Below are 25,180 nucleotides of genomic sequence, written 5' to 3'. Positions count from 1 at the left end.
CTCGAAATTTCCCAAGTCGCAAGATAGTGCAATGCCACGCAGCTTCCCATTGAAAGCATCAAGGCTCTCCCCTTCCTCCTCCCTTGCACACCTAATCCGGAATCTTTCGTAGTCCCTGTTGACCACGGGACGAAAATACTCGTTCAGGGCTGTAGTGACTGCACCGTATGATTGATCTCTGGGTACTAACGTCTTGAACAGCCTCTGAACGGCCATTCCGGCAGAGTACAGGAGTGCCGGGCGTTTGGCTGTGTCCTTAATTTCCACTGCAGCGAAGTACAACTCAAGGTTCTCGACCCAAGCCACCCACCTGGCCCCCAGACTTGCAGGGGCACCAATAACATCTAAATGGGGTTTTGGTGCCAGCTGACCCCGAAATGTCCCCTCGTCGTCTGACATACTGAAGGCCACTGGGGATGCCGAATGCAGTGGGTGCCCGCCGTTCTTCCTGCCCAGGGGCGCACAAGCACTCTAGGTGGAGCCGCAACCTCCAAGGCCCGAGCAGTCACATCTCGCGGGGTTAATATGACACCCCTCTTTCAGGCAGTCTTTATATATATATTTTTTTTCAGGCCCGGATGTTGATGGGCCCACATGCAGTGTGGACCAGCCCAGGCTCCTCACCACCACGGCCCGGTTCTCCCCTTTCGCTTTGTCAGGGACACTGCGGGGCGCGTGTCCATATAGGCCACACCCCTCACTCTGTCCCTGGGGCAGTAATGTGGGTGCACGCCACCCTCTTTTTTTTTCAGTTCTTAACTTTCACCCAGATGCAGCCCGGGTGAGAGGCTTCCTCCTAACACCCGCCCCGAGCGGACGTTCTCGCTGACTCTGTCGGCGAGCTCCACAATTGGGCTCTGCCCCTTTTCTTTGTCCTGGGGCTAGGCCAGCGCTGGGGCCACGCCCTTTTTTTTTTATAAACAAAATGTTTTCACCCTTCGGCAGCCCGGGCTCAATGAGTGGCGCTGCGAGGTCCGATGGAGAACGCCACTGCGGGCCGGAGCTCCAGGCCCCGCACCATTCCTTTGTTGTAGGGCCTGGGTCCTCACGCGGCACACGCCGCAGTCCAAACCTCTCTCCGGCTCGGCTGACAAAGGAGGACGGTTGCTCCACTTCAGCGCCGCCGTGGGCACCAGGTGACCCGTGAGGCAACATCCCCGTCGGTCCCTGGGCCCCCGCAATGCTGCCGCCACCACATATTTTTCCCACACGGCCGCCGACTGCGGCCGCGTGCGTAGGTACTTCAGTCCGCACGCCGCTATTGTCAGCCGGCGGGTGCGACAATCCTCATCGCCAATGTTGTGGGCTGCCTCCGGTCTCCGGGGCAGCCCACAGAGGCTGTCGGGATCACCCGACGTAGTAGACACGCCAGTGGGAAACCGGCGTATCACGGATAGGTAGACACCCTACGTCGTCCGGTGTCACCAAGCGCAGGCTCCAGAGTGTGGGGGTGTCACCCCCAGTCTTTAGCGGTCGCCGCTCCGAGGGCACTCGGTCCGCGCCGCGCACCAGGCCACGGCCACGTGACAGGCCCACAACCCGTAAAGACACAAACACAGAGACGAGTTGCCACTTCCTGGGGCTCTGCTGCACTGCCCTCGCAGGGCCAGCAGAGCCCTTTTTATTCAGTGAGCGTCATGACACAGTCACGTCAAACTAAACACCAGACCACCGCACAACAATACCTATACTTATACCTCAGAGTCACGATGCCCCAGGGCTGACGTGCGCTTTAAATAGGAGCGGCCAGAAAAAGCAAGCTTGTAAAAAAGAGTTCCAGTGAGCATGGACATACTCAAAGGTAAGTACTCGGACGAGGAAGAGTACAACTAGAAGTAATGACGATTACCGTTAAGTAATCCGGGCATGCCTTTTCTTCTAGCATGTCCTGCCCTTCCTGATTCGTAATTTCTATCTTTGCGCGTGCTACCCATGAGCATGCCTTCTTTCTTTCTTCTTTCTTTAAATTATCGAAAGCGTGGGCGGACCCACGTATGCCTGCCCCGCCGTTGCTTCTCATTCTGTTCTGCATTCTACGCCGGGTCATTGAGCATGCGTACTACGTTCCAAAATGCATGCAGCTCATCATTCTGATTGTACGCATGCTCGGGTGATCAGTGTCTCAGTGCCATGACAGTTCATCACCGCTGCACCGTAGGATAATCACTGAGCATGCGCTGTGTGTGACTCCGTCTACTCGGCATCCTCTTACTGCGCATGCTCTTGGTATAGGTGTCTCAGCAGTACGCATGTCTGTTCCTAAGTTTGGCGAATCGGCTTTGCTGATGGAGATGTTCATTCCGGCCAATCTGCAGTCACTCGAGGTCCCGAGCGGGGGATGCGCTGTGTTTTCATTGTCTGGGACCTCAAATGCTGCCATTTAAAATGTGGAATGCATCACAATATTCTAAGGAATCTTTGGGGAATCATTTGCTGTAGGTGAGTGACTGGCGAGAAAGTGATCATCCTGTTCTTCATAAACTTCCAGTTAATCCTGTCTCTTGTGTGTGTGATGGGGGGTGAGAGGGGAACGGCAGCTCCTCTTTAGATGTTTTGATTATATATCGTTATAGGATGTCTTGTGTTTGTAGTAATTAATAACGTAATAATGTCTTCTGTTTCTAGATCTAAACACACTATTGTGTCATCCTACTCTGCAAAGCGTAAGAAGCACAGGCACCAAAAGGTAAATAACTGCTGTAGTTTTTGTCTGCACAGGTTGTCCTATGCTTCTGAGATAGCCAGTCTCGCTCCCTGCGTTCCTGTACCCTTCATGTCTCCTTCTCTCCTGTCTCCATTCCTGCCTCTTCCTGGAAATGGTGTCCAGGTCCAGGTTTGGGGTTCAGGTCTGTGCATTCTCTGGAAGGGTCCATGCGGGTGACCTCATAGTCACTGGTTTGAATCCCTGCAGGTCCCCCCAGCACTTCATCCACCCAAGGTTAACTGAATGAGTACCACTGAGTTGTGTAACAATGAACATCTGTTACCTTCTGTCTATAAAAACCAAAATACACCGGGTTGGGTGGGTGCACTCCCCAAATACACCTGTTATGTTACTATCTTCCACTGTGCCGTCCTATTAAACACAATTGGTAATTCGCTATTGGACCTCTATGGTGGATCACAGTACTCTGCTATAGGGGGTGGAGGACTGGAGTTCTACAAGTGAATTAAATATGCACATTGGTAGCTACAAGTAGTATTGGTTGTTCTCCTTCCAGATCACCTGGGGAGCAAGGGATTGAGGAGGGGCTGAATGAAACAGAACACCTAATCTCCACTTTGGTGGGTGATTACAGCATCTGGTCCATCTTGGTGTTATGTATGTAGACATTACCTCCACGTCCACTCTTCCTCGTCCCAGTACTTACCTGATGAGGCCCCTGCCTCCGACACAGGACCTTCTTCTATTTCTTTAAATCCCTATAATTCCTCCCCTACATCCACGTCACTCAGTTTAATTTTTCCTGCCTCCGGCACGTTGGACTTTTTCTTCCCGGTGCGGGGCACCAGGGAGCACCGATTGCTGGCCCCCTGGGGGGGCTGTGTGGCGGGGTCCTCGGCTCCCTCAGGTGGGGTGCTGCTCCTGGGCCCCCTGAGGGGCTTGGGGTCACAGTTGAGCAGGATTGCCTCGCTCGGTTCTTTGCTGGGCTCCGGACCGCAGCGTGAGCATTGTGTCCTGGGTCCTGCACGGCCTGGGGGAAGGTAAGGAGAGGGGAGGACTGGGCTTGATGTTTTGGCCATCTTGATTCAACAGGCCGTTTCCTCGTGCTTTGTGTACACATCTTTATTTGAAATGCTGGCAAGCACTTGGCAGTATGGGCTAAGCCTTCCCTTTTGTTGTGAGGCCTCTCTGCTTCTTGTCGTGGGGTGACTGTGGCAGAGAGTATTTGAAAGTGCGGGGGCTCTGTTCTGTCGCAGGAATGTCACATACCACCCGCTCCTCAGAAAACACACGGCCCAGAATGCACTGGATGTTAGCTGCATTATCTGGGGGAAGGTAAGGAAGAGGGGAGGACTGTGCTTGATGTTTTCCCCTCTCTTGCTGGTATGGCCATCTTGACTCCTTCGACGGGCCGTTTGCTCGTGCTCTGTACATATCTTTATTGGAAATGATGGCAAGCACTTGGCAGTATGGGCTAGCCTCGCCTTTTTGTTGTGAGGCCTCTCTGCTTCTTGTCGTGGGGTGACAGTGGCATAGAGTCTTTGAAAGTGCGGGGGCTCAGTACTGTCACAGGCATATCACATACCACCCGCTCCTCAGGCACACACAGCCCAGGATGCACCGGATGTTGGCTGCATTCTTGGCGTCCAGCCTGTGAAAGCGGGGCAGATTTGGACACGTCTGCAAGCGGCCGGAAGGGTACTGGCCTGGCATAGTCTTCACTTCGGGTTCGAGTCTCAGCGATGCTGACTCGGCACTTCATCCTTCCTAGACCGATGCATTGGAACCATTTAGAGCATGGGGCTACCATTTAGAGCATGGGGCTACCAGCTACTGGATACAGGGCTCAAGCCACCTCTCACTCATGTGGCAAGTTAGTGGTGTGCTTGGGTCTGTGCTAGCTATGGATGCAGACTCCTTGTCCTCTTCCTCTGAACTGCACATGGGAAGGTCAAAGGAAATTATTTTCTTTTCCCTTGTCCGGCATGAAATTATAGAAAATGCATCATGGAAGTAACGGCCATGCAGGGGGTTCCCAGTGTCTCTTCTTTTAGGGCCTAGGTCCTCCGGTGCCGCGGTGTTGCTTTCACGCCTCTTCTCAGACTTGTGGGAAGTGATAGGGCACATGGTGGCACATGTCTGTGCTTAGAGCGGTTCTCAGAGCCCCTGGTGCCGGTGGAGGGGGATGTCACTTCAGTGGGTTTTTCCAGTATAAGCATACCCCAGGTAGGGGGTTGCCTTTGATGTCTGCTATCCGGGATGGATTGCTTTTCCCTGCTTTGTGACAGTACTCTGCCCTTTTGACACCAGCCTGGTGGCTCCTCTGTCGCCTGAGGGGGCCCTGGTCTGCTGGACTTCTGGGATGTCCTGTATCTTCCTTTTGATAGGTCGGATCTTTTTGTGGGCTGACAAGCATGCTGTTATATTGTGGCGCAGGCCTGCTTCAACGTCCTGTGATTTTCCTCTGGTGCAAGTGCAGTGACTGGCGGTTTTCCCTTGCTCCTCGTTTCTATCTTCTCGGAGGTGTATGGGACCGGTGGGGTTCGGCTTCCTGGGTAATGGGCTCCTTCCGGAGGGGGGTATCAGTTGCCGTTCCTGTCTCCTCCTGTCCAGGTTTGCATGGTTAGGACTTTGGTACCCAGCTCACGGTCCAAGTAGTTGGCCATGGGATCCGTTCTCTCCAAATGGTTGTTGTGGTTTACCTTCTTGCCCGTTCCTCTCCCTGCTCAGGGTCAAGTTTTCTACTTGCGGGTGTTCTTGGTCCCTATGCCTTCTAGGATGTGTCACCTGCTTATGGGTCTCAAAGCCCTGCACTGCTTGTCTGGATGGAACGCTTCAACGTGGGAGCTTTGCGGAACATACTGTGGATGTTCTGCAGGGGGGCGGGGGGCGCTTGCTGGCTGTTCTGGCTGGGCTGGGTTCTCAGAAGCCAGTATGTCTTGGCTCGCCTGTTGCTGAAGTTATGGGGCATGTGGCATCTTGCGTGTTTTCCAGTTCCTTGATCCCGTCTTCAGTTACGTCCCCTGGTGTTTTATACTCTCTCTCACTGGCTCCCGACAAGGAAGAGTGGACGTGGAGGTAATGCTCTTATTACTTACTGGTAATCTTCATTACTCCTAGCCCTACTCTTCCTCGTCACAGTACTGACGCCCCTCCTCACCCTCCCTGTGGGGAAGGTCCCATGCTCCGGCTTGGTAATATGAAACTGAGTGACGTGGATGTGGGGGAGGAGTTATAGGGATTTAAAGAAAAAGAAGAAGGTCCTGTGTCGGAGGCAGGGTCCTCATGTGGTAAGTACTGTGATGAGGAAGAGTAGGACTAGGAGTAATGAATATTACCGGTAAGTAATCAGAGCATGAACGCGCTAGTGGTCTGGAGGGGAATTGAGAGCATGAGGTGGGATGGGGTGTTGACATTTATGAGAATTATTTAGGTTTATTATTGGTTGAAAAACTATTCACCCAATTGCACCAACAACAATACATAAAATAGTGGGGAAAAAGAGGAAGCATTTCATTACATTACTATGAATAAACATGATTCCTAAAAGCACTGAGTTAAAAAAGAAACGCTAATTTCTTAAAACATTATATCAATAGCTTACATTTCTTTGAAATAATAAAAGAAAAAGGTAAAAATATGTTTAATCTTCCTTTCATTCCATTATTATTAAAACAAATCCAGTAAATTGTAATCAAATCTTATAAAAACATACTTTCCCCTAACTATCGGATGTGGAGTGCAGAAGTATGACAGACCCACACTCCCCTTTCCTGACCACCCGCTAGAGGGGCACAACATGAGGTGATTTAAAAGGAAGCCCCTTTCTCATGCTTGTGAAGGAATGTGAGCCAAGGACAGTGACGTGCCCGCTTGCACCCGTTCGTGAACGGTTAGCAATTCAGTTGATCAGAGTATTACAGGCTCCGGAAATCATCAGTATCCCTTGTTTATTAACTGCTTGTCTCCAGTTATGGGAAATAAAGACCAATTGGCATTGTTAGGTGGTAGGGCCCCCTATTGGCTAGCACCCCGTGAGCATTCCTGATGAAGACCCACTTTGAAGCACTCTCCCACACATTGCCCTGGGAGGGAAGCTCCAAGATGTGGCTCCATCAACTCAGCCTAGGTGCTCATCATGTCCTCACAGCTCACACCCTGCAGATACTGTTGCTAACAGCAGCATGATTCAGTCATAACACCTCTCCAACTCTGCAAGATGTGCTATGTGTGGGATCTGCCCACCCTCACTTCCTCCTCTTCCTCCTCCTCTACCACTCCTGGCCTGTCTGAGGCAGTCTCTACTCCTCCTGTCTCCTGTTCACCCCTGATGATGTTTCTAGACATGTCCGATCTAGGAAAGTTTAATCAAAGCAGGTTCTCCCCTGCTCATCTAGAACTATCAAGGACCACATCGACACCCTTGCTCCAGCCTTGGCCTATTTCTGCAATCACTCCATTGCCACTGGCACTTTTCCCCTGCCCTCTAAAGCACTCTCTTGTTCACACCCCTCTAAAGAAGCCCTCGCTCGATCCTTCCTCTCCGGCTAACCATCGCCCGATCTCCATCACTCTGGGCAAACTCTTGGAAAAGCTAGCTATCTCCCAGCTTAACATACATGCTGAATCTGTTGGTTGCCTCCATGCCCACCAGTCTGGCTTCAGAGCTGCCAGAAGCACAGAAACTGTTCTCCTGAACACCTGTGAAGACTTGCTCTCCAATCTTAACTCTAATCTCCCTTCTGTCCTCATTCTCTTTGATCTATCCTCTGCTTTTGACACAGTCAACCATGCCATCCTGCTCAATCGTCTCTGGGACAACCTTGATATTACTGATCAGGCCCTGCCCTGGTTGACCTCCTATCTCACCGACCGACCCTCTGGGGTCCAACTGGGGTGTTTCCCCTCTTCTCTCTCTCTCTAATTGTGGTGTTCCTCAGGGGTCTAACCTCTCTCCCTGGCTCTTCACCCACTACCTGGCACCTCTTGCCCACTGCATCACTACTTTCTGCTCCAATTTTCAATGTTATGCAGATGACACTCCACTATCTTTCAGGCTCCCCTCAGCCACCTCTGTTTCTTCTCTCATACCAGACTGTCTGGCCGCAATTCAGGAATGTTGTGCCGCCAATGAACTCTGCCTTAATGCCAGTAAGACTGAGATCCTCTTCATTGGGACACCCGCTCCCTCCTTTCCTCTCTCTCTGGCCGCCCTCTCTGGCCGACCACTCTGGGCCTTCTTCCTGCTCCTTCCTGTGAAGTTAAGAACGTTGGTGTCATCTTCGACTCCACTCTCTGCTGCTCTCTTCACATCTCTGACATCTATAAGAAGTCAAACTATCAGATGCACCTCCTCAGAGGTTTTCTTTCTCACTTTCCCCCAGATGCTCACTGTCTCCAGAGCTCTGGTCCCCTCTTTCTAAATCTTCCTGCCTCTACTCTTCGACCTTTACAACGTATCCAGAACAGGACTACGAGACTTGTCCTTGGGCTCAAGCCCAGGGATTGTATCTCTCCAGCTTTAAAATCTCTTCGCTTTCTCCCTGTGGCTGCAAGGATCAACTTCAAGACCCTCTGCATTGTCCACAAGGCGGTTGTAGGTCAAAGGATCGACAGTGAAAGGGTCGACAGGTCAAAGGATCGACACCAAAGGTTCCCCCCCAACCACCTTTTTTTTTTGTTGCTAAAAACAACTTTTTTTCCTTAAATGAAAACCTAAAAAAATATATAATAAAAAAAAAGTGATCCTTTGACCTGTCGACCCTTTGGTGTCGATCCTTTGACCTGTCGACCCTTTAGATTCGATCCTTTGACTAGACACCACACAAGGCTTTCTGGGGCCTGGGACCGCTCTACCTCCAAATATTTCTTCCAAAACAACTTCCTTCTCAAGCTCTCTGCTCATCCACCTCCAACTCTCTGAGTGGCAGACACTTCTCCAAGCAGAGAGTTGGGGGCAGATCTATCTCCTCGGCTGCGGCCTCCCTCTGGAACAGCCTTCCTGCTTCTCTCAAACTTGAGCGGAACCACCTCCGGTTCCGGAACCAACTCCAGACCTTCCTTTTCGCTTCTGCTTTCTCTTCCTCTCCCCTGCTGGTGCACCTGACTGTTCTGTACACTGATCACCTGGTCACCCCCTGAACTCTGCTACAGGCTCCTCCATGTCCAGTTGCCCTTGCACTGCCTCAGGACTCCCCAGCACTTAAGGGTCTGTATCTGCAACTCTACAGTCCCTTCTGTCTACACTTATGAGCCACCCGCTGACTGCACTTGTAAGTTTACTGCACTTCCCAATTCCCAGGCACTTCTCCCCTTCCCCGCACTTGAGCAATCTGAATGACACAAGGCCTAGTAAGATCGTTATTTTGTCCTCCCTTGTTCCCTCTCCTTGTCTTATCGCGCTTATTTATTTATTTATTTATTTATTTATTGTATTTGTAAAGCGCCTGCAGCCCAGAGGCATCGAGGCACTGTTTCAAGGAGATGTCTTAGTTGCGTGAACAAGCAGCATTGCAAATGTTACAGGGAGCAAGTGCATTGGGGAATACAGTCATATTCATATGATACATACAAGGGATGTCTTAGTTATGTGAAGAGCCTCTGTCTTAAGGAGTACAGTTCTACATATATTATACATATAAGACCGCAGGTGTTTAGGAGCCTACACAAACAAGTGTTTTGTTTGCTTTCCTGAACGCAGTGTGAAACTCGATGCTCCTTAGTGAAGGGGGTAGAAGGTTTTAGTTGGTGGCCATGATGACTGGGAAACTTGATCCCCCTGCCCATGCCCTGATCCTTTTGGGGATGGCCAAACTGTTAGTGTAGGCTGTTCTTGTTGGTCTGTTGGTGTATGTAGGGGTAAATCTCTGAGCGAGGTAGAGGGGTGCACCGTCATGGAGACATTTGTGGGTGAGTGCCAGTCTTAAAAATGATACGCTCCTTGACGGGGAGCCAGTAAAGAGATTTTCTAGTGGGCGAGTTGTGGTCTCTTCTTGAGATGCCAGTGGACGCTCTGAGGGCATTGTTTTGTACCGTTTGGAGTTTCCTGATGTTTCTCGCAGAGGTACCTAGCAGCAGTGCTTTGCAATAGTCCAGTCGGGACCCAATTATTGCTCTGGAGATGGTGAGGCAGTTTTGTTGCATCAGGAATGGTCTGGCTGCAGTGATTAGTTTTGTGAGATAGGCCGATGCTGAAGAGATGGCGTTAACCTGCCTGACCATAGTGAGGTTCGAGTCTAAGTAGACTTCCAGAGTTTTTACGGCCTGCGATACAAGGATGTGGGGGTGTTGTTGATCCGGAAGGAGTTGTATTTTGCATCCAGTTTCTTGAGTGTTTCCGGTGAGCCAATGAGTAAGAGTTCTGTTTTTTCACTGTTGAGGCACAGCCAATTTTCGGCCATCCAGGTTTGGATAGTGACGTGGATGGAGTCGAGGGATTTCTGGTCAGCCTCATAGTCTCCTGTCAGGGGTATGAGGACCTGAGTATCATCTGCATAATTAGTATATGTGATGCCTAGGGAGTCCAGATAATTAAATAGCGATCTCATGAAGGTTGCAAAGAGTGGACGAGATACAAGATCCTTGTGGTACTCCGCATTTGATTAGTTTGGGCCTTGCACTGGCTTGGTCTGAGAAGACCTTCATTGCTCTTTCCTTGAGGAAGGATGAAATCCAGGCAGTGGCATTTGGCGAAAAGTTGGCGGCTGTGGAGAGGTGATGGCAAAGAGTATCATGGTCGACAAGGTCAAAGGCCGTTGATAAGTCAAGGAGTAGCAGGAGGGCGGGTTTGCCTATATCTCTGAGGTCGTCAATCTATTTTTGTTTTTTAAGTCCAATAATGCCGTTTCCGTTCCGTGTTTTGGACGGAAGCCTAGTAGGTGATGAGTCTCCAAGTATTTGTGGACCTGTAGGTAGGCTGCCTTATCCAGAATCTTCAGCAGGAAAGGGACCGTTGTAATAGGTCTGTAGTTTCCCGGGAGTTTAGGGTCCAGTGTAGGTTTTCTCGGCAGTGGATGCACCCAGGCTTCTTTGAGGCATGATGAGTCACAGTTGGTTTTAAAGGAGGCGTTAATAAACGCTCTGATAAAAGGTGCCAGGGTAGGTGCACTGGCTTTAATGAGCTGTGCTGGCCAGGATTCACCCTTACAGTTTGATGGCTTCATAGAGTTGAGGATTGCCAGTACATCCTGTTCCTTCATCTCTTCGAATGAGAAGGCTGGGATTTCGCAAGCGGGATCCAGGTGTATGTTGGATAGTTGTTGTTTCAGTGCATTTTGGTGACTGGTGATTTTGTCTTGTAGGGTGTTCAGTTTGTCGAGCATGGCATCCTGAATCTTCTTACACCAGTCCTCGTCTTTGGTTAGGGAGGGCGGGATGGGCGCGGGAGATTCCAGTTCCCTGAAGATAGTAAACATTTCTCTGGATCTTGATTTAGCGGTGACTATCCTGGTGTTGAAGGAATTAGTTTTGGCTGAGATAATGGGGGGCTTTATGTTCTTTAGCAATGTTTTTGAAGGCAAGCTTGGTGGTGTCACTTGGTTTAGCCATCCATGTTGCAAGGGCTGACCTTTTCTTGGAGCATCGCTCAAGCAGTTCGGGAGGAAACACTTACCCGTACAGGCATGTTATAAATGCCATATATCATATCTAAAATCCTGCTATTGGACCACCCTGGCAGGAGGGGTGAGGGATGGGCCTTTTCCATTAACATCTCAATCACTTATGTGATAAAGCCTTTATATGAAAGTATAGCATTAGGAGTCTTGGTGTTAGGCCAGAGTAACCTGACCTTGGTGTTATGGTACCACCTGCTGGGGAGGAACGTGGATATTTTAGAACCAATATATTTTGTTTTTAGGAATAATCTCTCGTACACATACCCACACTCTCCTCACTGTAAATGATGATGATGTAGTCAATTACATGTGAAAGTAAGCAGCAAAGATGGGTAAACCTACTTGTTCCAACGAGGGGAAATCCAGATTTTTATTTTGGAAAATGTGTTGCTATCTTGTGTGCTTTGCTTACAATGACCTGCCAGATTTCTGTCCTCTCATTGTCCCTCTTGGCCGCCCTGTGCTTCTCGATTCAGTTCTTTTCCTCTTCTTGCACCTAAGCATTGGAATGCTCTTCCACCTTCTACCTCTGCATCCTCTACCTATCATATTTTCTGTTCCCATTTAACAACTCGTATTGGTTCTCTTTCCTCTAATCAGCTATGATCATTGATTTGGTTTTCATGCTTAGTTTATATTGTACCATTGTATTTTGAATTTTTGTAAATAACTTTGGCGAAAGTGCTCAATAAATTAAATACAAATGCCTTTAAAAAAAAATCTACAATTTTTCCCTACTAAAGAAATAAGCCCTCTAGCATAAGTAGACCCAGTGCCCTTAAGTTCCAAGAATATGTTTTTTAGTGAGTCAAGAGTCTTTAAAGTAGTTGAAAAGCCAACAGATGAGTAAACTGTTCCAGTGATGAAAGAACAAGTTAAGTGTGGAAGATTAGGGGTCCTTTCCCAATCCCATCACTCTAGTACAGTGGTCTTCAAATGTTTTCATACTGAATCCCCCAACCCCTTTGAGTCAAAATATTGGTTTGGGGCTCCTCACATAGGGGTTGACCCCCCTCTCCCAGGCGGCGGGGCAAAGGATGTCTATGGGGCATCAGGCTCTTGAAAAATATAAACAGATTTTCTACTGTTTATAGTTTCAATTAAAAGCAGTCATCTTAATCCCTTTTTAAAAGAGTGTGGCTTCCCACCCCCCCCCCCTGCCCCCCCAGATTGAAGACCACTGCTCTAAAGCCCAGTGGAGTATTCTTGGCCAGAACTACACCAACCATGATCAGGCAAGGAAGAGGTAGAGTGATTACCATCCACCCCTTAAGCCATGTTGTGGGGTGTGTGCAGTAAAATTCCTATGCAAGCTTGTCCCGCTTGTTCCAAGTAAGCTAAGCACCACCACTAGGGTTCCTAAATTCACTGGGATTGCTTAATTCAGTTGCAGAGGGCCCCAGGGTCACAGATGCTGTGGTCACTTTCAGTCTCTGGATTGGGTCTGACTAAGTGTCGGTACCCCGGACTGGTTAACAGCAACGCTTGGGCGGGGTGTATGTCAGACAAGTTGGTGTTAAGCGTGGACAGAGAATTAGTTGGACCTGCCTCCACACAATCCTTTCTCACGGCTCCAATAAGCGGTCAAGGCGCTGATACAAAAACAAGCAATAGAGCCAGTGCCAACCACTTGGCGAATAGGCGTTATTTTTCTTACGGTTTCCTTTTACCCAATATAGACAAACCAAAAGGCCAGTATTGAACCAACAGCCAGCAAGAAAATGTGTAAAATCCCAGAAATTCAGGATGGTTACCCTCAAAGATATCCCTCTGCAAAAGAAGGGCATTGTCATGGCAACATGATGCAAACTTTCCTGTTTTAATGTTTCCAGGTTACTGCAAATATCTGCAGCTCAATGTAGCAAACCATCATTTTCAGTTCAATGTGCTTCCTTTTGGGATTCTATCGGCGCCTTGTCTTCACCAAGTAAATCTCAGTGGTGGGTGCTCATGTGTGCCCCAAACATAACATTATACCCATATCTGGACAACTGGCTAATAACAGGAGAGAATCCATCAATATGCCACAAACGCAGGAAACCAACTGGGCTTTCGCATCAACAAAGAAAAATCAAGCCTTGTTCCAAGTAAAACCAAGCATTTTAGAGGGGCCTTATTAAAACACCTCCCTGTACCCATCCCCGGATGACTTTCAAAGGTGGCAACCAGCTTCACTTAGCTACCCTCAACTCTTGCTCTGCTGTTAAACACTCCTCGGACCTCTGTCAACTCTTTGAAGACTTTGACCTTGACTTCCCTGCTCTCACTGAGATGTGGTTCAATACCAGCTCTGTCACTGCTTTTGACACTCTCCTTCCTGAGGGCTACAAGATCGTCTCCAAGCACAGGCCTAACTGGTCGGACGGCAGAGTTTTCCCTGATTGGGTCCCTGCTTCTGTCATACCCACTCAATCCTACTCTTCCTTTGAATGCCTTGTCTGCAAGCTTTGTGACTCTTCTACTCTCTGTCACGCCACCATGTACAGGACCACAGGACTGGTATCGCGCTTGACTCACTCTGCCAGGCACACCCTGGATATGCTCATCCCTACAGACGTCCCTTTCTCTAACCCTCTCGCTACACCTCTCTTGGTCTGACCATGCTCTCCTCTCATCTTGAGCTCCTGGACTCCCTGGCTAAGCCTCTGCCAGTCTCCATGACCGTCAATCAACAGATGAAGCAAGTTTCAGTAGCTGCTATTAACTCTCCCACTGACTCTGCCCTTGCTAACCTTCACCTCTCACCTCTCCATTGCCAACACTCTTGACACCCTTGCCCTTGCCATTAGGATCCGCATGAAGCCTGTTTCCAAGTGCAATAGTTGGTATGATTCTGTCCTTGCCTTGTTGAAAAGCAAGTGCAGAGTTGCGGAAGTGGTTGGCTTCTTATACATCCTCTGACGAACTGGCCTGTTGCCTGATCCAAAGGCAATTCAGATTCTGCATCCGCTCCAAGAAGTGGGCCCATATCCAAGCCTGTGTCTCTGGTGCCCCCAACAACATGGCAGAACTTTTCAATCTATAAGGAACTCGCCAATCATACTGCAGTCTCCACTTCTGCTTCTCCTTCCCAGGCCCTCTGCATGGCTTTAGCCTCCCATTTCACATTTAGCCTCAGGGCATTCTGTCCTCCCTCTCCTCTTCCTCCCTTCCTCCATCCTTCCCTCCCCCCACCTGCTCTCAGGCCTCCCTTGGGGCCCCCCTCCCTCCCTCCTTCCTTCCCTCCTATTCTCGTCCTTACCCATAACACCGGAACAGTTCTCGACAACAGTCTGCTCTATGAAAGTCTCCTCCAAACAGGCGTTTCCCTGCTCCTCCAGAACTATCAAGGACAACATTGCCTCCTTCGCTCCCTCCTTGGCTGAGTTCTGCAACCTCTTCTTTGCCACTGGCTCCTTCCCACTACCTCTCAAGCACTCCCTTGTGCATCCCCTCCTAAAAAAACTTTATGCGGACCCTTCCTGCCTGGCTAACTGCTGCCCTATCTCCACTAACCCCTTCTTGGGCAAACGCCTGGAGAAGTTGGTCATCTCCCAACTAATCAATCACAATGAATCTGTTGGCTGTCTCCACAACCACCAGTCTGGCTTTAGAGCATCCAGAGGCACAAACTGCTCTTCTGAACACCCGTGAAGATTTGCTCTCAAACCTCATCTACAACTCTCCTTCTGTTCTCATCCTCCTCAAACTGTCCTCTGCCTTTGACACTGTCGATCATGCCACTCTCATAAATCTGCTCTGTGACACCCTTGGCATCACGAACCAGGCATTGGGCTGGTTGACCTAGTTCCTTTCTGACCAGCCCTCCCAGGTTCAGCTCGGCCCTTTTGACTCCTCCACCTCACTCTCCATTTGCAGCATGCTTCTAGGCTCTATCCTGTCACCATGGCTTCAACATTTACCTTGCCCCTCTCGCCCATTTGATCTCCACTTCTCTCCTTGTTTCCAGTGTTATGCTCTCCTTTTAAGCTTCCCTCCTCTCCTTCCTCTCTCATTCCCGACTGTCTGACTTCTTGTCAGGCATGGTGTGCTGCTAATCATCTCTGCCTTAATGCTAGTAAGACTGAAATCTTCCTCATTGGGAATCCTGCCCCTTCCTTCCCTCCTCCTCCTCTCTGGCTGCCCTCCTAGGGGTGGGGGGGCTCACCTTGCCCTTGTGTGAGGCAAAAAACCTGGGTGTCGTCTTCGACTCCTCTCTCTCCTTCTCACCTCATATTGCTGACTTTGCCAAGAAGGCCCACTTTCAGCTTCACCTCTTGGGAGGCGTTCTCCCTTGCCCCAGAAACTCAATGTCTCCAGAGCTCTGGTTCTCTCCAGGCTGGACTACTGCAACAGCCTCTTCCTCAATCTACCTTCTTCCTCCCTTAGCCCTCTTCAATTAGTCCAGTATAAGACTGTGAGACTTATCCTTGGCCTCAAGCCCAGGGACCACATCTCTCCAGTCCTAATTTCTCTCCATTGGCTGCACGGATCGAATTCAAGACCCTCTGCATCATCCACAAGGCTTTCTGGGGCATGGGACCTCACTACATCCAACTATTTCCCTAAACACCTCCCTTCTAGAGTCCTTTGGTCCTCTAGCTCCAACTCTCTGCAGACCAGATGTTTCTTCAAGCAGAGAGTGGGAGGTAGATCTTTCTTCAGCAGGAGTCTCTCTCTGGAATGGCCTCCCTGCCCTTCAGACTTAAGTCGGATCCTCTTAAGTTTTCGGAAACTTCTCATTACTTTCCTTTTCTCTGTCTCCTGCCCTCTCACCCTTCCTTGCTAATTCCCCCAGGTGCCTGTGACTGGTTCCTGATCTCCCTTATGAGTCTTACAGGGGCCTTGGCCCCCCTCGACCAGTGATTTAATCACTTTCTCTTTTGACAGTTCACTGTCTTTCAAACAGCAACAGCAGCAACTGTTAGTTAATCCACTGAAATCAGGAAGGCCACTCCCGACTTGATCTTCTCCACCCATCTCAGGGGATCAGGGGGTCTTTAGCCTTGGGCTTTTGTTGTTTTTCGCAATCGTTCTGAGGGAGATGACTCCTGCTCTACTTCTCACAGTCGGCAGCTTTGATAGAGCTACTGTGACGAGGGAGACTACTCCAAATGTACTCTTCAATCCTTTAATACCAGTAGCATGGATGGGGATACAGTAACGAGGGAGACTACTCCCAATGTACTCTTCAATCCTTTAATGCCAGAAGCGTGGATAGAGCTACTGTGACGAGGGAGACTACTCCCAATGTACTCTTCAATCCTTTAATGCCAGTAGCGTGGATGGGGATACTGTGACGTACTCCCAATGTGCTCTTCAATCCTTTAATACCAGTAGCATGGATGGGGATTCTGTGACGAGGGAGACTACTCCCAATGTACTCTTCAATCCTTTAATGCCAGAAACGTGGATGGAGCTACTGTGACGAGGGAGACTACTCCCAATGTACTCTTCAATCCTTGCCAGTAGCGTGGATGGGGATACTGGGATGAGAGAGAATACTCACGGCACGCTCCTCAATGTCTTTAATGCCTGTAGTTTTGAGGAGGCAACTGGGACGAGGGAGATTACTCCCTAAGCTCCCCATGGTCGGTGTTTTTGGGATGCAGGATATCCTCTGCTACCATAACATTGGAAGCGGGGGGACCTAATAAATTACCATCTCTGGTTCCGGAAACACCTCAAAGCCTTCCTCTTTGCTTTCTCTCCTCCCCTTCCTTGCTGAATTCCTGACTGAAATTGCACTGGTTACATGGCCACCCTTCTGATCTCTGGACCAGGCCCTTTCAATTACCCACCTGCACTGCCTCCCTGGCAACCACTGCACTTGGGGACTGCTTTTCTGTATCCCTTCAGTCCCCCTACCAGCACTTACGTCTGCACTTCCTTGCACTGGCCACTAGCTGGCTGATTAATGTGTCTTATTATTCCACCCCCCATGTACTGCACTTTCCCTCCCTCCCCCCCCCTTCCCATGCACCTTTCCTTTCTCCCCCTGTTAGGGAGAATGCTCTGTAAAGGCTAATTTCCCCAACCTAGTGAGTCCCCCAGCAGCTTTGCTGGATTTGTTGGGGTTTATTTTTTTCTCCTGCTAAGAGTGAGACTCTTTTACTCCCCCTCTTAGACATTATTTGAGGTGTTCATTTGACTTGTGTTTAATGGGCTATGGGGTCTTTTACTCCTTAGGGCTTCATGTGTTTTTGTGATGTGTGTTACACAGCACCCTCAGTGCAGTAACACAGGGGTGTCATAGTGACCCCCAAACATAGACTCCATACCCTGGGACTGACTACTGTCTCCCAGGGCATGTAAAGTCACCATTGACTTTACTAGTCTTAAATTGTGAACAGAACCATTACAAAACATCATATTGTGGAAGTATTGGTAGGGGCAATTAGATTGCCCCTGGGTCTGTTTGTCGAGGGGGCACTGTCCCATCCCCCATTGTCAAGTTTCTGGCTGGTGGCAGTGGATACCACGGAAATATTCCACAGGAATATTTCCCAATGGGATTTTCCCATTGATTTTAAACGCACCACTTTTTGGTGCAATGTTAAAGATACTGCCGGTTTATTTATTTAATATTAATTCACCGGTCGGGATTTTTTGCCAGAACTCGGTGCCAAAATGGCGTCTGTGTTCGCTTCAGTAACCCTGAACCTGAGTCGAGCCTTTGTTCCACTTTTGGCGGGCTTCTGCACAGAAGCCCTCCAAAGTGATGCCACTATGTCTGGGTCTACAGGATGTGTGGGAGGGGGTTTAGGCACCCTGGACTGAGTTGCCTTGGCAACTCAAGTCACACTCTTTTATGATTGGCCCAGTGGTGAGCCCCCCTGCTCACCACTTAGCATGTTTGAGTGACAGCTAGGGCTGATGAATGGGGGTTTTCTGCATAAAAGCAGGGCTTTGGGGACTGGAACTTTAGAAGTCGCCACAGGACCTAAGAAGCCGAAGAGGAACAAGCTGAGCCGACCTGCCAAGACGACACTACCGGTGGAGCCCTACGGAACCGTCTCACCACTTCCCATCGACAGAGGAGATCTCCAGTCCGCAGAGTCTTCTTCCTTCGACTGGTGGGGATAACCAGTCTGCCTTCCTTTATTCACCTTCTCGGATCATCTCGTGGTCGCCTTGCCTGTGCCAAGCACCCCGGCAACCGGAACACCACGGTTTACCACAACCGCAAATTAAAGGGTCGTACCTTTTAACCGGAGAACTCCGCGGCTGGTTTCTTCCCTGGCAGTGCAATGACCTTCATCTTTCCTCCACGTCGAGACCTCCTCTTTCTCTGGACGAAACACTGGCTTGCACCCGCTGCCAGGAACAACTGCCCCCGCTGGAGCGTTCTCTCCATTTCAGGTACCGTGTCCCTCCTGTCTTCCCTTGCCACAGAGTGCTCGGGATGACAGTAAAACCTTGACTCTCTAACCTGGGATAGCCTGGGACCTGTTCTCTAACTTTTCTGAACTTATCCTAAAACCTTTTGAACTATCTCCAAAGACTTTGAAGACTTTTGTGCAACTGTGTGATCTTGGGCATCTCCCGCCTGTTGCTCTCTAAGAGTGGGCCTGGCAACTGAACTTCCTTGCTCCCCAGTAGACTTTGCCTTCCTAATACTTGTCGTGGTTCCGTCAAAAGTGTTCTGTGTTGTGTGTTTCATAATTCTGCCTTTTCCCTCCCTTTTTAAGTAACTTGTTGGAGTGCCATCTAACGTTAAGCGCTCACCTCTGTCTGGAAATAAGAGGTGTTAACTAAGACTTGTCCAACAAGTAATCAGGGATGTACATATAGTAATAGTGATTGTGTTTTGAATATTACTTACCAATTTAGTGCTAGTGTGTTTTACAAGTGTGTTTTTAAATAAATAATTCTATATCTTTTACACCAAAGCTCTGGTCAGTGTTTGCTTGTATTACTGTGTCTCGGTACCTATTGTGTTTGCTCTGTATACTGCCTACCTCTTCTTGAGGGAAGTCTGACTGCTCAGCCACAGCTACCAAGTGAATCTGTGTGGTACAGACTGCTACCAAGTGGGTTTACTGCCAACACCTGTAGTCTTAAGCCTTTTGCAGTGGTCCCAAAGGGAACTGCACAGGTTTCTGCCTAACACCCCCTTCCCATGGACTTGCACGATCTGAATGACACCTGGCCTAGTAAGATCGTTGTCTGTCCTCCCTTTGTTCCCCCCATTTTCCTCGTCGCGCCTTGAAACACTTTGCATAGGCACGTTATAAATGCCATATCATATCATATCATAAAGGGATGGGGGGGGTGCAGGGGAAGCGGAGGCCAGCATGCAGGTAAGCAGGGGAGGCCGGATCCAGGTGGTGTACTCTATTTATCAGGTGCATTTTATCTAATATAAAGTGACTTTATCATTGTAGGATTTGCATCGATAGTTCGTGTTATTCCCTTCTTTAATATGTAAGTTTCAAATGTTGGCCCGAGCAATTATATTGCGGTCAGTTTACCACAAACAATCAACCAAATCCCTGCAGAGTACATGGTCTGTCAGTCTCCACGTTGTTGCTGGACCTTCGGTCCACCTCGCTGAGGTCACTCCCTGATAACCATCTTCAAACTCAGCTCTCCTCCCTTCCACTGAGTCTTCTGCCAACTGGCCTACAAAGTCCTCTCCAACGAGGACTTGCTGCTGCAGATCACTTCCCTGCATCCAGGTTTGAACTTCCCAGGGTTTCCAGCGTTCACGCTGGTCTCTCCCTGATTCTAGTCCTTTGTCTCTTTTTATACTGTGTAGCTGGGTCCTACCAGGCGGACTGTCAGTGTTTTCTTGCTTTTCATGGTGTGATCTTTACACCTCCTCAGGCCCTCCTCATCTCAGTACTTTGGAAAAGTGCTTGAGAGCGACCCTGGATGTTTGTCACCTTGGCTTTGTCAAAGTTTACAGGAGTACAAATAGGACCATTGAAATACATGATGGTAGATATAGGTTGTAGAGATGTTAGGGTCTCAAAGGGTAAGGGGCTTCCACTACGGAACGGGAGTCCCTCTCCCCAAGAGGGGAGTCTCTCCCTGTGTGGTCCTCCCGCATTTTACCACCCCTAGGGGGAATATTTGTTAGCAGCCTGACCTCCCTAGCCCCAGAGGGATGTCTCTTCCCTGTGAGGTCCTCCCACATTTTCCCACCCCTAGGGGGAATACCTGTTAGCAGCCTCACCTCCCTAGCCCCAGAGGGTTGTCTCTTCCCTGTGAGGTCCTCCCGCATTTTACCACCCCTAGGGGGAATATCTGTTAGCAGCCTGACCTCCCTAGCCCCAGAGGGATGTCTCTTCCCTGTGAGGTCCTCCCACATTTAACCACCCCTAGGGGGATTACCTGTTAGTAGCCTCACCTCCCTAGCCCCAGAGGGATGTCTCTTCCCTGTGAGGTCCTCCCAGATTTTACCACCCCTAGGGGGAATACCTGTTAGCAGCCTCACCTCCCTAGCCCCAGAGGGAAGTGCTCCCCTCTGGGGAGAAGTGACATCATCCCATGATTCGTGCCACCCTGCACAATTCATGGAGGCAGAAGAGGGCATAATATCAGACATCAGGGAGCACCAATAATAAAGGTCACAGAGATCTGAGGGAACAATAGCAAAGCTGTGAGGATATGTGTGGCAGTTCCATGAAAGGTCAAGAGCACAGATGACCACATGATAGGATTCCTTTGAGAAGGTAGAGCTGAAAGTGGGACTTCTTGGCAATGTCCGGAGTGAGCGTGAGAGCTCATGGAGGAAGGCCAGAGTGAAGGGAAGAAGTCGGGAGCAGGGGTCCTAATGGGAAGGATCTCCATTTTGCTGCCATTGAGGAAAAGATCATTGGAAGGGCACCAGGCTTGGATGGCAGATGGGCAGTCAGGGATGATGGAAGGTGCAAGGGTGTCAGCAGGAAGTTGAAGAAGAGTTGTGTGTCTACATAACACTGGAAGTTGAGGGAGAAGGAGGACATAAGGTGTGCCAGCTGAGTAAGGTAGATGTTAAAGAGCGAAGGCAAGAGGATAGAGCCCTGGGAGGTACCACAGATCGAGAAGGAAGTAGGAGAGGAGAAGGTGCCCAAGATGACTTGGTAGGAGCCAATAGTTGGGAGGGTGGTCAGCCAGTCCAGTGCCGATCTGAGATACCAAGGGTGTCGTGGAGCCTTTGTACGAGGATGCCGTGGTTGACAGTGTCAAAGGCAGAGATCAAGAAGGATGAGGACAGCTGGGGAGTTGGAATCCCGGGATGCGAGCAGTCCTTCACGGGTGTTCAGAGAGCAGTTTCTGTGCCTCTGAATGCTCCGAATCCAGATTGATGGCCGTGGAGAGTTGAGTCGGGGCAGGGCAGGGCTAACTTCTCCAGTAGTTTCCCCAGGAAGGTGGTGATGGTGATAGGGTGGTAGTTGACTGGACAGGACGGTTCTGCTGATGGTTTTTTATGGAGGGGGCGCACAAGGGAGTGTTTGAGTGAGGAGAGGAAAGAACTAGTAGCAGAGGAGTGGTATCAGAGATCAGCGAGTGCAGGGGAAAGAGAGCTAATGTTGTCCTTTGGCTCTGGATGAGCAAGGGGAAACATGTTTGGAAGAGACCTTCATGGAGTGGCCAACTCTGGTGACTACTTAGGGTGTGACAAGGGTAAAAGAGGAAAGGGGGGGTGGAGTGTTAGGGAGAATGTTCATTTCTGTGCTAATTCCTTTTCACCTCAGAGACCCCTTGCTCTTTTGCTGGACTCGGGGCTTGCATTGTGATGCTCAGCACCTCTTGTTCAGTGCCACTGGGAAGTCCTTTGGACTTCTCTTAATGTTTAAATACATTTTGTTGGGTGAAGTGATCCCAAGAATAGTACGATGACTCCTGCCTGACTTATCTTTTCTTTTGTGGGTCCAGCACACACCACCCTATGTAGAGTGTTGTGGGGGTTACCTAGTAACTCTTTATCCCCCTTCTCATGTAGCATTTTGTTAACTAACTAACTTGAATGGCTGGTGGCAGTGCTTTCTTTTTTTACATTTCTCAGCTGCAGTACAGCACCCAAGGATGACCATTTTCCCAAAGTAGCCTGTCTTATTTTTTCAGAATTTCTTGTCAGTTAGTTCCTTCTGGGCTTTTACTCTGTTTGAATCAGGTTTGAGTTCTTTTTGCCTTTTGCCTTTGGCGGGCTTAAGCCCTGAAGCTTGCCCAGGCTCCAGTGTGTCTGGAAAGCAGGAAGTGAGTGTGTCCTGAAACTTCCCTGTCCTTTGTCTCTAGGTGTGCCTGATTGAAACCAGGTATGATTGGCTGGCCGGCAGGCTGGGTGTCCTGCTGGGTGATTGACAGCCCAGGTCCGTGAATGAATGGGAACTTGCTTAAAATGCAAGGTTTTTTGGAACTAGACGCAGAGTCGACGACTGGAGGGCAACATCCGATGAAGAATACGTGAAGAGAAGCTAACAGCAGCACTGTCTTGGACCGCAAAGTGCCCAGTGAAGCCCTGGAGCTGTGCTGACCCGCTGTCTGAGATGCTTTATATCAGGGGCCAGCGTAAGCCTGATTCCCTCTTGGTCACAACCACCTGTTAAAGGGCAGGGACACCACTAGCCTCCTCAGAGGCACCCCCAGACAAAGAGAGCAAAAAGCTCTATACCATGGGAAGGAAGGTAGCGACTTTGACAGCGTTCCAGGCGATAATTGCTAATAATTCTACACTGTTGGCAAGTTCTGATTGCCATAAGTGGGATGAAATGGCTACCTTAATAGCTTCAGCTCCCGAACCATTAGCAAAGCTACTGCCAGTCTCGTCCTCAAGAATAACCTTGACGCTGTAGATAATGCAGGCCGAATAATCGAAGTAGGGACCATAATCAAGCGCCACTCAAGGCTTTGCCAGTCTGGCTTTAAGCTAGAGACCCAGGCGCTGTTACTTAACATGTCAGTGGAACCAACAGTCTTATTTGGCAAAGCGGTGGAGGACGCCCTAAAGTCCGCAAAGGAAGAATACGATCCCCTCAAGTTCCTCGGGTAACTAACTGATAAACCTTCTGGCCACAGCGGCAGGAACAATCTTCACCACTTTCGTGGCCAAAGTTCCAATAAAGGCTCCAGGTACGGACAAAATCAAAATTCTTCCTGGAATTACAACCAAGAACAGGTGTTACAGGGTTACCAGAGAGGCCGGGCAAGTTCCCGCAGCCAGGAGATCCTCCACAACTAGAGAAGGAGGAACACCACCTAAGCAATGACAGCCCGCTACAGGTCCCCTCCCATGCCTCCCCAGTAGGTGGGCGGATTTCACCCTTCACCCATGCATGGGAGGGAATAACCACAGACAAGCTGGTGATATCTACAGTAGCGATAGGTTGTGTGGAGCTTCTTCAAAAACCATCAAACCATCCCCTGCACCAAAGGAAGACAACAATGGAAGAGCAGCTCATCCTTCCCGAAGAAGTCAAGGACGCAGTAGAGATCGTGACGTCCAACGAGGTAAACAAGGGTATTTATTCAACCTACTTCCTTGTTCCAAAAAAAGATCTATGCGCCCAGTGTTAGACTTATGCCCTACAAACACTTATGCTGTACATATGCATATTTGTACAACTGCATACATACCATAAACAGACCACAACGCACACGAATATGAGAACACATTGGAAAGTGAAGGCAGGAAAAAAGCAGCACTATTACTAGGAAGTGGTCATAGCCTAACTGATTATCTTCATGCACACAAATAATTGCTGTGTTTCAGCCTTGCTCCTTCCACTGAGTACCACACACTGTGGGTAATAATGAGCAGCGCTCAGATACCTGAGGGTTCGTAGCGCCATATAAATGCCAAATTATTATTATTATTATACATATGACATGATGTCACTGAACCATCAGGAAAGTAGTGCAAGCTCATATGAGAAGAGTAGCCTTTACAAATAGAGTACCTTCTCACTGTGTAGTTGCTGAGTGTCAGTGCGGAAAACCACCTGGCCTGCATATGTCAGTGCACACAAAAGAGGTAGCCACACATGTGATGTCATCGCCCTAATTGAGACCCTAATTCTCTGGATTGTAACAGAGATAGAAACTATCACAAATGTCAATGATTTGATAAGTGTATGCAATGACATAATGCTTTGATGCACATATTTTCTTCTGTAACAAGAATCATTTATTGATTTTGACGTACTCCTATGAGAATTGTTTTTAGATATGTGTTTTTTGTTATTAGCACTTGTGCAATTAAATATTTAGTGATTTAATAATTTTTTTGCATTGTTTACATTTAATAAAATACTGTTGATTTTTTTTTTTTGTAAATTTGATTTTATTAAGTTTTACAAGTGTGAGTCATGGTACAACAATAAGAAAACCAGTACATATCTTATAACAGTAGAACTAAGCTATAAAACTCCATGTGTTCCGTGTTTGTCCGGCAGACACAATCTCCATACATAATGTTCGAGTATAAACATGACTTCCCCCTCCCCTGTTTCCCACCCCCTCCCTCCCCGTGGTCAGGCAGTGTTTAGTACAATTCTTGCAGCATTCATCGTGTGGTAATCAGAGTTAGTATATGTTGTCGGGAACTTTCGCAGTCCTGAGAGGACACTTTAGTGTGGGCGGACTCAGTATTATTTAGGTCTCGTTTCGCTCTTCTGTTCTTGGGGTGGTCATTTTATGGCTGAGGAGTCCGTTGGGTAGGTGTATGTTCTTGTATTCGATCCAGAGGGCTTCGATCTGCGACGATCTTCCGTGTAGTGACGCTGTGATATGTTCCATTATGCAAATGTTGTTGGCAACGTTGATCCATTCGCTTTTCGTAGGGGTTATGGGGGCTTTCCATTTCATTACCAGCGTTGCTCTTGCTGCTAATAGCAGTTGCGGAGCTATATCCTTTATTTTGATCCAGTCATCCTCATCCTTCTCAAGGCCGAAGAGCATGAGGTAGGGATTAGCTGTTCTGGTAATGCCGTCA

The 25,180-nt window shown here is 49.0% G+C and overlaps 1 pseudogene; it reads left to right on the top strand.

Moving 5' to 3' along the window:
* Positions 1–2,208: 2,208 nt before the first annotated feature.
* LOC138554395 (zinc finger protein 615-like) overlaps positions 2,209–25,180 on the top strand; it is a 97,642-nt pseudogene continuing 74,670 nt past the window's right edge.

This window comes from Ambystoma mexicanum, unplaced genomic scaffold (genome assembly GCF_040938575.1).
Source record: "Ambystoma mexicanum isolate Mex_15411 unplaced genomic scaffold, UKY_AmexF1_1 Mex_scaf16, whole genome shotgun sequence".
NCBI classification, from domain to species: domain Eukaryota; kingdom Metazoa; phylum Chordata; class Amphibia; order Caudata; family Ambystomatidae; genus Ambystoma; species Ambystoma mexicanum.
Note: the sequence above shows the minus strand (reverse complement) of the source record. Positions and strands in the feature narration are given on the sequence as shown.